The sequence below is a fragment of the Mobula birostris genome, chromosome 4 (genome assembly GCF_030028105.1).
Source record: "Mobula birostris isolate sMobBir1 chromosome 4, sMobBir1.hap1, whole genome shotgun sequence".
NCBI lineage: Eukaryota > Metazoa > Chordata > Chondrichthyes > Myliobatiformes > Myliobatidae > Mobula > Mobula birostris.
The window spans coordinates 111,471,925-111,484,198 of NC_092373.1; the positions used below are offsets into that span (position 1 = coordinate 111,471,925).

The 12,274-nt window shown below is 39.7% G+C and overlaps 1 protein-coding gene across 5 annotated transcripts in view; it reads left to right on the top strand.

Annotated features, from left to right (window-relative positions):
* The window catches only part of tll1 (tolloid-like 1), a 414,821-nt gene that overhangs the window by 326,648 nt on the left and 75,899 nt on the right, over positions 1-12,274 (top strand). The window lies entirely within an intron of this gene.

Here is a 12,274-nt window from a genome sequence, read left to right on the forward strand (position 1 = left end):
TCTGATCGCTGCCTCTTTGTCACAGAAAGGCCTGTTGGTTCATTTTCTTTACTTTCTGTTGATCCATATTCACACCCAACCACAAGGGCTTTAAATTGCACACTGGCTTCTTAAGTGAGATCTGATCAAAAGCTTTCTTTTAGTGCGAATATACCAGATTCATTGTCTCTTCCTTATTCTGTAAATTACATCCTCAAAAATTTGCAGTAGATTAGATAAATGTGACTTCAGTTTTACAGATTTGTGTTGATTTTGTCCAATGTTGTCACTTTTCCCCATCAGCTCAGCTTCTGCATCTTTTATAATGTGTCCCTGCATTTTCTTCATGATGTCAGGATAATGATCTTCAAATCTCTGTTTACTCTCTACCTCCTTTATGAAATATTGGGTTTACTCTAAATTCAATCCACTGGAATTGTTTCAGTCTCAAAAACAGGTTGGAAGTTGACTATCAATGTATCCACTTTCTTCTGTGCTCTGTGATACAGACTACTGGAATCTAGGGTCTTAATCGTTACTTAATCTCTTCAATTTCCCTTATGCACCTGAATGTTACTGATTTTAGTTTAGCTCCTTCCATCTCCAGACCCTGTTGTAGCAACAGTTTGCCTTAAGCTGTATAGAAAGTCTTTAAACTGAAACAAATCCAAAGGCAGTTTACAAAAGTATAGAAAGCCTTTATAAATAAAGGGAACTATTATGAATAGCATTGAAACTGTGAGTGAAAATTTGGCCAACAGGGTCCTTAAATTCTGAGAGTTTTTTAGTATTATGGATATGGTCGCACCATTGCTCTATATAACGGTTTATAGCAAATAATACTGTTGGTTTTCCTAATTATTTGCTGCACATATGCATGAGCATTTACGATTCACATACCAAGACACTCAGATTTATCTACATCTCAGTGGCCTGTAGAATTGCAATAATTTGTGTCTGTTTCAGTTTCATACATTGAACTGTATTTGATAGATCTTTGCCCAGTTATTTAACCAATCAATATTTCCTTAAGTTCGTTCTCTTTGTGTCATTAGCAAATTTAGCAGCAATCATGTTGATGCCTTTATCCAAGTAACGTGCAGGCACAGAGTCATGAAATCATATATCCTTAACTTCCTCCGTGCAGACAATCAAGTACCTATCAAATCCATTCTCACTTCCCATCACTCTGCCTATAGCCTTCTGTACAATGGTGTTTCAAGGACTCATCTAAATGCTTTTCAAAATGCTCTGAAAGCTTATCTCCAAAAGGCTCTTGGACTGTGCATTTTTGATTTCAATCACCCTTTGTGTGTGGGGGCGGGGAACTACTCATGGAAAAAAACACTCACTTAAACCTCTTTATATCTCCCAAGTTTAAACCTCTCCCTTCAGTTTGTAGTCACCAGGTAACCGGGAAAAGGTTTTTCAGTGTCTATATTATCCAAGCACCTCAGGTTCCACTAAGACTTCTCTGCTCTAAACAAAAACAAATCCAATTCATCTAGTGTCATCATATTCTTTCATTGCTAGATCAAGGCAACATCCTGGTGGATCTATTTTACATTCTCACTAGCGCAATCATTTATTTGGTATAGTGCAGTAGGTAAAATGAATAAATTTTCAGCCTACCTAATATTTGATACCATTGTGCCATAACCTAGAGTGATGGAATCGTACAGCACAGAAACAGGCCTTTCAGCCCAACTCTTCCATGCTGACCAAGGTACTAGACCTATTTGGCCTATATCTCTCTAAACCTTTTCTATCCATGTATCTGTCCAATGGTCTTTTAAATGTTGTCATGAACCTGCCTCAACCATTAACTCTCTTCAAAAGAAAAATCACATTTCTGTGTCTTTGTTAATGAAGACAAGTGTCCATTATACATCCTTATTCATATTACCTGTGCTATTGCCCACAGAGATACTGGGATGTGTACAACAAGGTTACACTGCTCCTTTGTACTTCCTAGTGGCCCAACATTTATTTTGTATATCCTAGACTTATTAGTCCTTTCAATATATAGCAATTCACATTTTTCCAAGATTAATTTATATATATATAAAAAATGAGTTTCCTACATCAATCTCTATGCAACACCTATCATATCTTGCCATCTGGAAGAATACCCATTTTTCCCTACTCTGTTGTCAACCACCTATGTCAAGATGTGCCCTTTAATTTTCCTCAATAACTTTTGATGTGGCATCTCATCAAATGCCTTCTGAGTTCATTTGGCATTGAAAAACAACATGTGTTATTTCATTAAAGAATGTCAATAGAATAATTAAACCTGATTTCCCTTTCACCAAGCAATGTTGACATATCGCCGTTTATTATCACATCGCACAATAACGAATGTCTGTATTAAGTTTTCATTTAATTTGGTGAAATAGAAGTAGCATGGGTAATATTAAAGAAATGTACATACAATGTGCTAGAAGATTTGTAAATCCTTTAGAATTTCCTCTATTTCTGCATAAAGATGACCTAAAATGTGATCAGATCTTCACAGAAGTCGTAAAACTAGATAATGAGAACCCAATTAAATAAATAACACAAAAATGTTATACTTGTTTATTTATTGAGAGAAATGATCTAATATTACATGTATTGGAGAAAGATGTAAATCTTTGCATTCAGAACTAGTGTGACCACCCCACCCCCCAAATCTTGTACAACACAAACATTTCTGGTAATTTGTTGATCAGCCCTGCACATCAGGTTGAAGGAATACTAGACCATTCCTCCTTACAAAACTGTTTTAAATTCATCAGTATTTCTGGGATACCTTGCATGAACAGCCCTCTTCAGGTCATGCCACAGCACCTCAATTGAGCTAAGATCAGGACTCTGACTTGGCCATTTCAAGACACAAATTTTCTTCTTTTTAAACCATTCTGATGTTGATTTACTCTTTCAGATCATTGTTGCACATGCCACCTTCTGTTAAGCTTCAGGTGATGGACCGCTACCCTGACATTCTCCTGTAAAATGTCTTGATACAATTTTGAATTTATTGTTCCATCAACAATTGCAAGCTGTCCAGGCCCTGAGGCAGCAAAGCAGCCCCAAATCATGATGCTCCTTCCACCGTACTTCACGGTTGGGATGAGGTTTTGTTGCTGGTGTGCAATGCCCTTTTTCCTCCAAATATAGCAGTGTGTATTTCTGCCAAAAAAGTTCAACTTTTCTCTCATCTGTCCACAGAACATTGTCCCAGAAGTGCTATGGAACATCCAGTGGTTTTTGCAAACTTCAGATGTGCAGCAATGTTTTTTTTTGTGGGGAGCAGTAGTTTCCTCTATGGTGTCCTTCCATGAACACCATTCTTGTTCAATGCCTTTCTTATAGTGGACACACGGGCAGAGGTTTTAGCAAGTTCTAGAGACTTCTGCAGGTCGTTTACTGTTACTCTTGGGTTCTTTTTCACCTCCTTCAGCATTGCACGTTGTGCTCTTGGTGTGAACTTTGTAGGATGCCCAGTCCTAGGGAGAGTAGCAACAGTACTGAATTTTCTCCATTTGGAGGCAATTTCTCTCACTGTGGACTCAGGTCCTTAGAAATGCTTTTGTAGCCTTTTCTGACTTGATGCATCTCTACAATTCTTCTTCTAAGGCCCTCTGAAAGTTGTTTTGATCAAGGCGTGGTGCACATAAAAAGATCTTTCTTGAGAAGTACAGGCTCTGTCAGTAACCTGACTTTGTGTGTCTTTAAAGGGATGTGCACCTCTAAAACACACACCTCCAATCTCATCTCTTTGATTGGAGCGCTTGACTCCAAATAACTTTTGTAGAAGGCATTACCCTAGAGGTTCACATACGTTTTTGAACCTAGACTGTGATTGTTTAAATGGTGTACTCAGTATTGGTGAGAAGAAGGACAATTGTTAGTGTGTTATTAGTTCAGGCAGATTGTGTTTGTCTATTATTGTGACTTAGATGAAGATGAGACCATATTTTATGAGTAATTAATGCAGAAAACCAGATAATTGAAAAGAGTTCACAACCTTTTTCTTGCAACTGTATGTAGGGTTAAGTAAAGGTCAGATTGAATAGAATACCACAACTTCTGTTAGACTGGTTCATCCAGAGCATATGGCTGAGTGAATATATTTGCATAAACCTCCTGATCTTCAGTTTAAAAATTGAACATCAATTAATTGAAAAAAATTAGTTAAAGCATAGGAGCGCCTACAGGACTGCTTCTAATCTATGGACTGGACTGTATCTATGACCTGACTTGGTCCAACCAAGTAGAGTTCACTGCCAAGAAGGCCCACCAGCGCCTTTGCTTCTTGAGAAAACTAAAGAAATTTGGCCTGTCCCCTAAAACTCTCACTAATTTTTATAGATGCACCGTAGAAAGCATTCTTCTAGGGTGTATCACAACCTGGTATGGAAGCTGTCCTGTCCAAGATCAAAAAAAGCTGCAGAAGATCGTGAACACAGTACAGAACCTCACACAAATCAATCTTCCGTTCTTGGACTCACTTTACACCGCACGCTGTCGCAGCAGTGCTGCCAAGATAATCAAGGACACGACCCACCCAGCCAACACACTTTTCATGCCTCTTCCCTCCAGGAGAAGGCTCGGGAGCTTGAAGATTCGTATGGCCAGATTTGGGAACAGCTTCTTGCCAGCTGTGGTAAGACTGCTGAATGGATCCTGACCCGGATCTGGGCCGTACCCTCCAAATATCCGGACCTGCCTCTCGTTTTTTTTTTTGCACTACCTTACTTTCCATTTTTCTATTTTCTATTTATGATTTATAATTTAAATTTTTAATATTTACTAATTTTTACTATTTTAAAATATTTTTAATATTTAATATTTGTAATCCAGGGAGTGGGAAGTGCAGAATCAAATATGGCTGTGATGATTGTACATTCTAGTATCAATTGTTTGGCGATAATAAAGTATAAAATATTCAGGGATTCATCTTTGAACCTGGATGAGTATGCTGCATTTGTTACTGACTTCAATAAAACCTGTGTTAATGAGTGTGTGCATACAAAGACCTACTGTACAAACCAAAAGCAATGGATGACCGAGGAGGTACGTCATCCACTGAACACAAGATCTGTGGTATTTAAGTCTGGTGACCCAGGCCTGTGACCAAAAACCAGGTATGATTGGCAGAGGGCTGTTTCAAGGGTGAAGAGTTAATTTTAAATGAGGTTGGAGGCAACATCCGATGCACGGGAACTCTGGCAGGGTCTTCAAGACATTACCTCCTACAAAGCGAAACCCAACAGCATGAATGGCAGCGATGTTTCACTACCAGATGAACTCAACGCCTTCTATGCCTGCTTTGAAAGGAAGAACATAACTACAGCTGTGAAGATCCCTGCTGCACCTGATGACCCTGTGATCCCATCTCAGAGGTGGATGTTAGGCTGTCTTTAAAGAGAGTGAACCCTTGCTAGGCAGAAGGTCCCGATGGAGTACCTGGTAAGGCTCTGAAAACCTGTGCCAACCAACTAGCAGGAGTATTCAAGGATATTTTCAACTTCTCACTGCCATAGGTGAAATTTCCCACTTGCTTCAAAAGGGCAACAATTATACCAGTGCCTAAGAAGAATAATGTGGGCTGCCTTAAAATCTATCACTTGGTAGCACTCACGTATACAGTCATGAAATGCTTTGAGAGATTGGTCATGACTAGACTGAACTGCCTCAGCAAGGACCTGGACCCATTGCAATTTGGCTATCGCCACAATAGGTCAACAGCAGACGTAATCTCAATGGCTCTCCACACGGCTTTAAACCACCTGGACAACACAAACACCTATGTCAGGATGTGTTCATCAACTATAGCTCAGCATTTCATACCATCATTCCCACAATCCTGACTGAGAATTTGCAGAACCTGGGCCTCTGTACCTCCCTCTGCAATTGTATCCTTGACTTCCTAACCGGAAGACCACAGTCTGTGCGGATTGGTGATAACATCTCCTCCTCACTGACGATCAACATTGATGCATCTCAGGGGTGTGTGCTTAGCCCACTGCTCTACTCCCCGTATACACATGACTGTGTGGCAAGGCATAGCTCAAATACCATCTATAAATTTGCTAACAATACAACCATTGTTGGTAGAATCTCAGGTGGTGACGAGAGGGCGTACAGGAGTGAGATATGCCAACTAGTGGAATGGTGTCACAGCAACAACCTGTGAATCAATGTTAGTAAGACAAAGGAACACATACCAATCCTCATAGAGGGATCAGAAGTGGAGAGAGTGAGCAGCTTCAAGTTCCTGGGTGTCAAGATCTCTGAGGATCTAACCTGGTCCCAACATGCTGATGTAGTTATAAAGAAGGCAAGACAGTGGCTGTACTTCATTCAGAGTTTGAAGAGATTTGGCATGTCAACAAATACACTCAAAAACTTCTATGGGTGTATCGTGGAGAGCATTCTGACAGGCTGCATCACTGTCTGGTATGGCGGGGGGGGCTACTGCACAGGATTGAAAGAAGCTGCAGAAGGTTGTAAATCTAGTCAACTGCATCTTGGGTACTAGCCTACAAAGTACCCAGGACATCTTTAGGGAGCAGTGTCTCAGAAAGGCAGCGTTCATTATTAAGGAACTCCAACAACCAGGGCATGTACTTTTCTCACTGTTACCATTAGGTAGGGGGTACAGAAGTCTGAAAGCACACACTCAGCAATTCAGGAACAGCTTCTTCCCCTCTGCCATCTGATTGCTAACTGCAGTGGTCCCCAACCACCGGGCCGCAGACCAATACCAGGCCGCAAGGCAAGCGCTACTGGGCCGCGAGGAAACGATATGATTCGGCGATATGAGTCAGCTGCACCTTTCCCCATTCCCTGTCACGCCCACTGTTGAGCTACTATGCACGTGAGGTCATTACCCGCGCGTCATCCATGTCAGCGGGGAAGATCAACTCCTCGAGTTTGCAAGTGACGGCGGGCTGAAAATTATGTTTGCCATAACATCTCTGCCGGCATTCTGGATGAAAGTCAAGGCTAAAACTCCTGAGATAGACACGAAAGCACTGAAAACGTTGCTTCCATTTCCAATGTATCTCTGCAATGAATGCAACGAAAACTAAATTGCGGAATAGACTGGACATAAGGAACCCCCTTCGAGTATCGCTGTCTCCCATCACCCCTCGATGGGGGCCGTCTTGTTGCAGGAAAACAAGCCCAGGGCTCCCACTGATTCAGTGATATTGGTGTGTTGCAATAATTTTATATGTTCATACGAGGAAAATATGCGCTGTGTGTTTAATATCCAAACATTACTTGAAATGTTATGATGCTATTGACTTACTTATATAACCATATAACAATTACAGCATGGAAACAGGCCATCTCAGCCCTTCTAGTCCGTGCCAAACGCTACTCTCACCAAGTCCCACCGACCTGCACTCAGCCCATAACCCTCCATTCCTTTCCTGTCCATATACCCATCCAATTTAACTTTAAATGATAATATGAACCTGCTTCTGCCACTTCTACTGGGAGTTCGTTCAATACGTATTTCAAGCCCCCCTGTCCTCCCCTGATAATTGACTTATCGCTATATTCATGCGAGGAAAATATGCGCTGTGTGTTTAATATTAAATTCGTTAGATAAACCCTTTTAGAAACGAAATTGTGTATTAGCCACTTATCACCGATATTTCGGTCGTGATTAATAGTGCCCCCCTCCCTAAGAGAATCGTCAAAAACGACTTGTAGCAAAAAACGGCAAGTGCAAGCATACGCAAGTCACGCAAGCGCACTGGTGTCCGCGCAAGGCTTCATGGTCATTGTAGTCTTTTCGGGGTAAACACAACGTATTTGACTGCTACTGTACTCTTGTCCGTTGGCAACCATCTCCCCCCCCACCCCTCGGTCGGCCAGTCCGCAAGAATATTGTCAATATGAAACTGGTCCGCACTGCAAAAAAGGTTGGGGACCCCTACCTAAATGGACATTGAACCCTTGGACACTGCCTCACTTTTTAAAATATACAGTATTTCTGTTTTTTGCTCAATTTTTTATCGATTCAATCTATGTATACTGTAATTGATTTGCTTATTTATTATTATTATTTTTATTTTAATTTTTTCTTCTATATTATGTATTGCATTGAACTGCTGCTGCTAAGTTAAAAAATTTCACGTCACATGCCGGTGATAATAAACCTGATTCTGAATTGCTTTGATGCCAGTCAGATAGCTTCTGTTACTGTGTTCAGGTAGATTATAAAGCTAAAGTGGGACATTTTCAGCAATACCCAGGAACTGACCCAAGTCAGCAGGTGAGATGACGAGGAGTGTCACGTGGACACAGAAGAGAAAGGGCCCTTGGTTAGATTCACTGACAGTGTGTGTTAGTGAAGGAAAAATTCATCTTGACATATGCCAACAGTTCAGAATGTAGGAGTAAAATGCACAATGGGAGTGCTGTATTAAGTTTTCAGTGAATCAGGTGAGATAAAAGTAGCTTTGGTAATCTTAAAGGAATGTACATATGTGGGATATAAAGCTCGGAGTGAATAGAAAAGGTGTTTTGCTAAGGAGAGGCAGTGGTTTAGGAAGATGCATTTTTACCATGTTAAGTACCATGGAGAATTTGAAGAAAGATAATGTATGATTTGTTACTTGTCACAGTTGTAGAGAATGCCATATATGATTTTACTCAGGAGATTTTAATTCTGTGAGCAGGCTGAATGGATGATTCTAAGACTCGTGGCTATCATTTGCACAAGTATTTTAAAGTTGCTACCTGTATGCTTAAATAATAAATGCCCTTTAGGTGCATGCATATTCCATATACTTGCATTTCTGTTTAAAATGCATTTACTACTTTTAACTATTGATGATTATTAGCCTAGTAGACATGAAAGGAACTTTTAAATATAGCATTCAGCTTTGGATTTCTTCATTTAGTTACACACATGTAACTTCTTGTCAGTTATTTCCTGTTGGTCTGCAGAGTGTATCCATTTACATTTTTAAAGTTAGGTTACCTCCCTGATTTTTTTTTCACAAACTTCCTGGCACAGACATATTGAGGTCATTGGAACATCCTAGAAATCTACCCTGGGACCTTCTGTTTTGTCTGTCTTTAGAGACCACCTTTACCATTGAAAAGAATCACTTGCATAGTTGAATGAGTTGAGTAGTGCTACAAGAACATTAGGTAGTTTATGCAACTATGATACAAAAATAATGCTTAGATTAAATGAATTTACTGTTTAGCATGCAACAGATCCTTGTCTGTATAACAAGAGCATTCAAGATACGAAAACAAAAGGTATTCATTCTGGCGTGTAAAGGGGAAAACAAGTCTATTTTTACAGGTTTTTCTTCTGAACGAACACATTTCCTTGTAGAATTGAGTTGGCATTGATGTCTCTCACTAACTGAACATCACCGCATTTGGTCCATGTGAGGAATTAATTGACCTAAAGCACCGACTCCAAGTACTACAGGTGGAGTGGATTGTTCCATCTATATTTGCCAATACTATCACCTGCTGAAAACTTGCACAGATTGTCATAGTTGGTGGTTCTACCAATGAAACTGTCTTGGCAACGTCCTACATGAGAGGTTGGTTAAGAAGATTCAGTCACTTGACATTTAGGATGAGCTAATAAATTAGATTAGACACTGGCTTGCGAGAAAACCAGAGAGTGGTAGTTGAGGGCTACCTCTCTGACTGGAGGCCTGTGACTAGTGGCGTGCTGCAGGGATCGGTGTTGGGTCCATTGTTGTTTGATATCTATATCAATGATCTGAATGATAATGTGGTCAACTTGATCAGCAAATTTGCAGATGACTCCAAGATTGGGGGTGTAGTGGACTGTGAGGAAGGCTATCATGACTTGCAGAGGGATCTGCATCAGCTGGGAAAAGGGCTGAAAAATGGCAGATGGAATTTAATGCAGACAAGTGCAAGATTTTGCACTTTGGTTGAATGGTAGGGCACTGAGAAGTGTCGTAGAACAAAGAGATCTGGGAATACAGACACATAATTCATTGGAAGTGGCATCACAGGTAGATAGGGTCATAAAGCTCTTGGCAGATTGGCCTTCATAAATCAATGTATTGGGTATAGTAGATGGGATGTTACTTTGAATTTTTTTAAGACATTGGTGGGGCCTTATTTGGAGTATTGTGTGCAGTTTTGGTCATCTACTTAGAGGAAAGTTGTAAGCAAGATTGAAAGATTGCAGAGAAAATGTACAAGGATATTGCCTGGTCTGGAGGACATGAATTATAAGGAAAGATTGAATAGTTTAGGACTGTATTATTTATAGTGTAGAAGATTGAGAGGAGAATTAGTAGAGGTATACAAAATTTTGAGTGGTATTGATAGGGTAAATGCAAGCAGGCTTTTTCCACTGAGATTGGGTGGGACTAAAACAGAAGGTCATGGGTTAAGAGTGAAAGGTGAGAAGTTTAAGGAGAACATGAAGGGAAACTTGTTCACTCAGAGGGTCATGAGAGTGTGGAATGAGCTGCCAGCACAAGTGGTGCGTGCAAGCTTGATTTCAACATTTAAGGGAAGTTTGGATAGGTACTTGGATGATAGGGATATGGAAAGCTCTGGTCCCATTGCACGTTGACAGGATTAGGCAGTTTGATTGGCTTTTACATGGGCTAGATGGGCTGAACGGCCTGTCACTGCTGTATTTCTCTATGAATCGACGATTCTGAAGAACTTAAAAAGAATATTGTGTCATAATCAGCAGACAAGTACTTCACATGTTTGTATACTTTGTCATCAATTACCAGGATCTAACACAATTAAAATAACTTTAAATTCTGCATCAAAAATAAGGAGCATCATACATAAAGATACAATTAATTGCATGTATGTCAACTGAATCCAGCGACAATAATTTCTCTGCCCTAGATTGTTAAATATTACAGGAGAAGTTCCAATAACCCAGCACCCTTGGAATTTCAGTGGCACTGTACAAAGAGGCTTTCTGAACTGTTGGATGTTTTACACTAGAACATTATTTTTTAATGTTTTATTTAATGTTTTTTACATATTACATAGCAGTATACTAAAATTTTCCAGCGAACCGGTTGAGTAGGAAACAGAACCTCATGAGTTTAAAGGGAGCAGGAAACAGAATTGGGTGAGTTGCAATTTCTTAGTTTCAGTTTGTATGTGTAAGCCATACACCAACTCAGTCATGTATAGTGAGGCTGGCTGCTGAACCTTTGGAATTTCCAAACTAATGGACACCACATTATAGGAGTTTTACTAATAATATGTTTCTGTGATAGTTAAGTACTCCATTGCATTGTAAAATTAAAGGAACAGAGCCTCTGTATGTAATTGTTGTGAATAGGCATCAAATGGAAGGAACAACAGCACACACTTACCTCTGGTGCCATCTCGATGCGTTTTCTTTCACAGACAAGGAAGCACCATGCAAAGAGAGAATTTTTATTTTTGAATCTTGCAAGAGCCTGATGCAGGTTTCCCTTTCCAGCCGTGTACGTATTATTGATGGACTGGTGGCCTCTGAAAGATTCAGAGGTACGGCCATGTGTCCTCTGATGGATTGGCATCTAATGTAATTTTCATCACATGGGGACTGACACATCCATTGAAAACTGTAAGACTGATTTCTGTGAATATATTTTTTCTCCCATGATAATCCATTTATCAAAGCTAATTAGTCTACCCATACAAAATACATCCTCAACTGAATTCATTACACCTCAAGAATGCAATATATAGCTGATTTCTACAAAAGCTATAAGTTCACTGCATTCTGTGTGGCTGAGCACCTATGCTTTTTATTTGGTTACAGAAGTAAAAAAAAGTTCTCCGTCCTTTTCATTTTATAAAGTATGAAATCCACTTACCTTGCCTAGGTAATACTTATTTTCTGTGCCTCTGCATATCACTTTATTTTTAATTGAAGTATGTTGATTTATTGTGAAGTATTTAGTCACCAATCAAATTGCAATCCTTGAGATGCTTATTTTGTCATTTTTGATTTCTGTTATTCACCCATTTAGTGCTTTGGCTTTGCATAGGTTTTAAGTGATAAAGCATCTAGCATCATGGAACAGAGAATGTCAGAAACAGTCTGCAGTTTTGAACAAATGGATGAACTGCCCTTGGCTGATACGGCAGCTCTTATAGAAAAGAAAGGAGCTGACTGCCACTTACTGGAATGGCTGCTAATATTATTATGGCTTTTCTTCCCTGCAGTGAGTTTGTGTCTGTTATGTAGATTCCAAGGACTTGTATCTTCTGTGCTAACCTTTGCTCGACTCTAACATAATTATATCTTTTTTTAAAG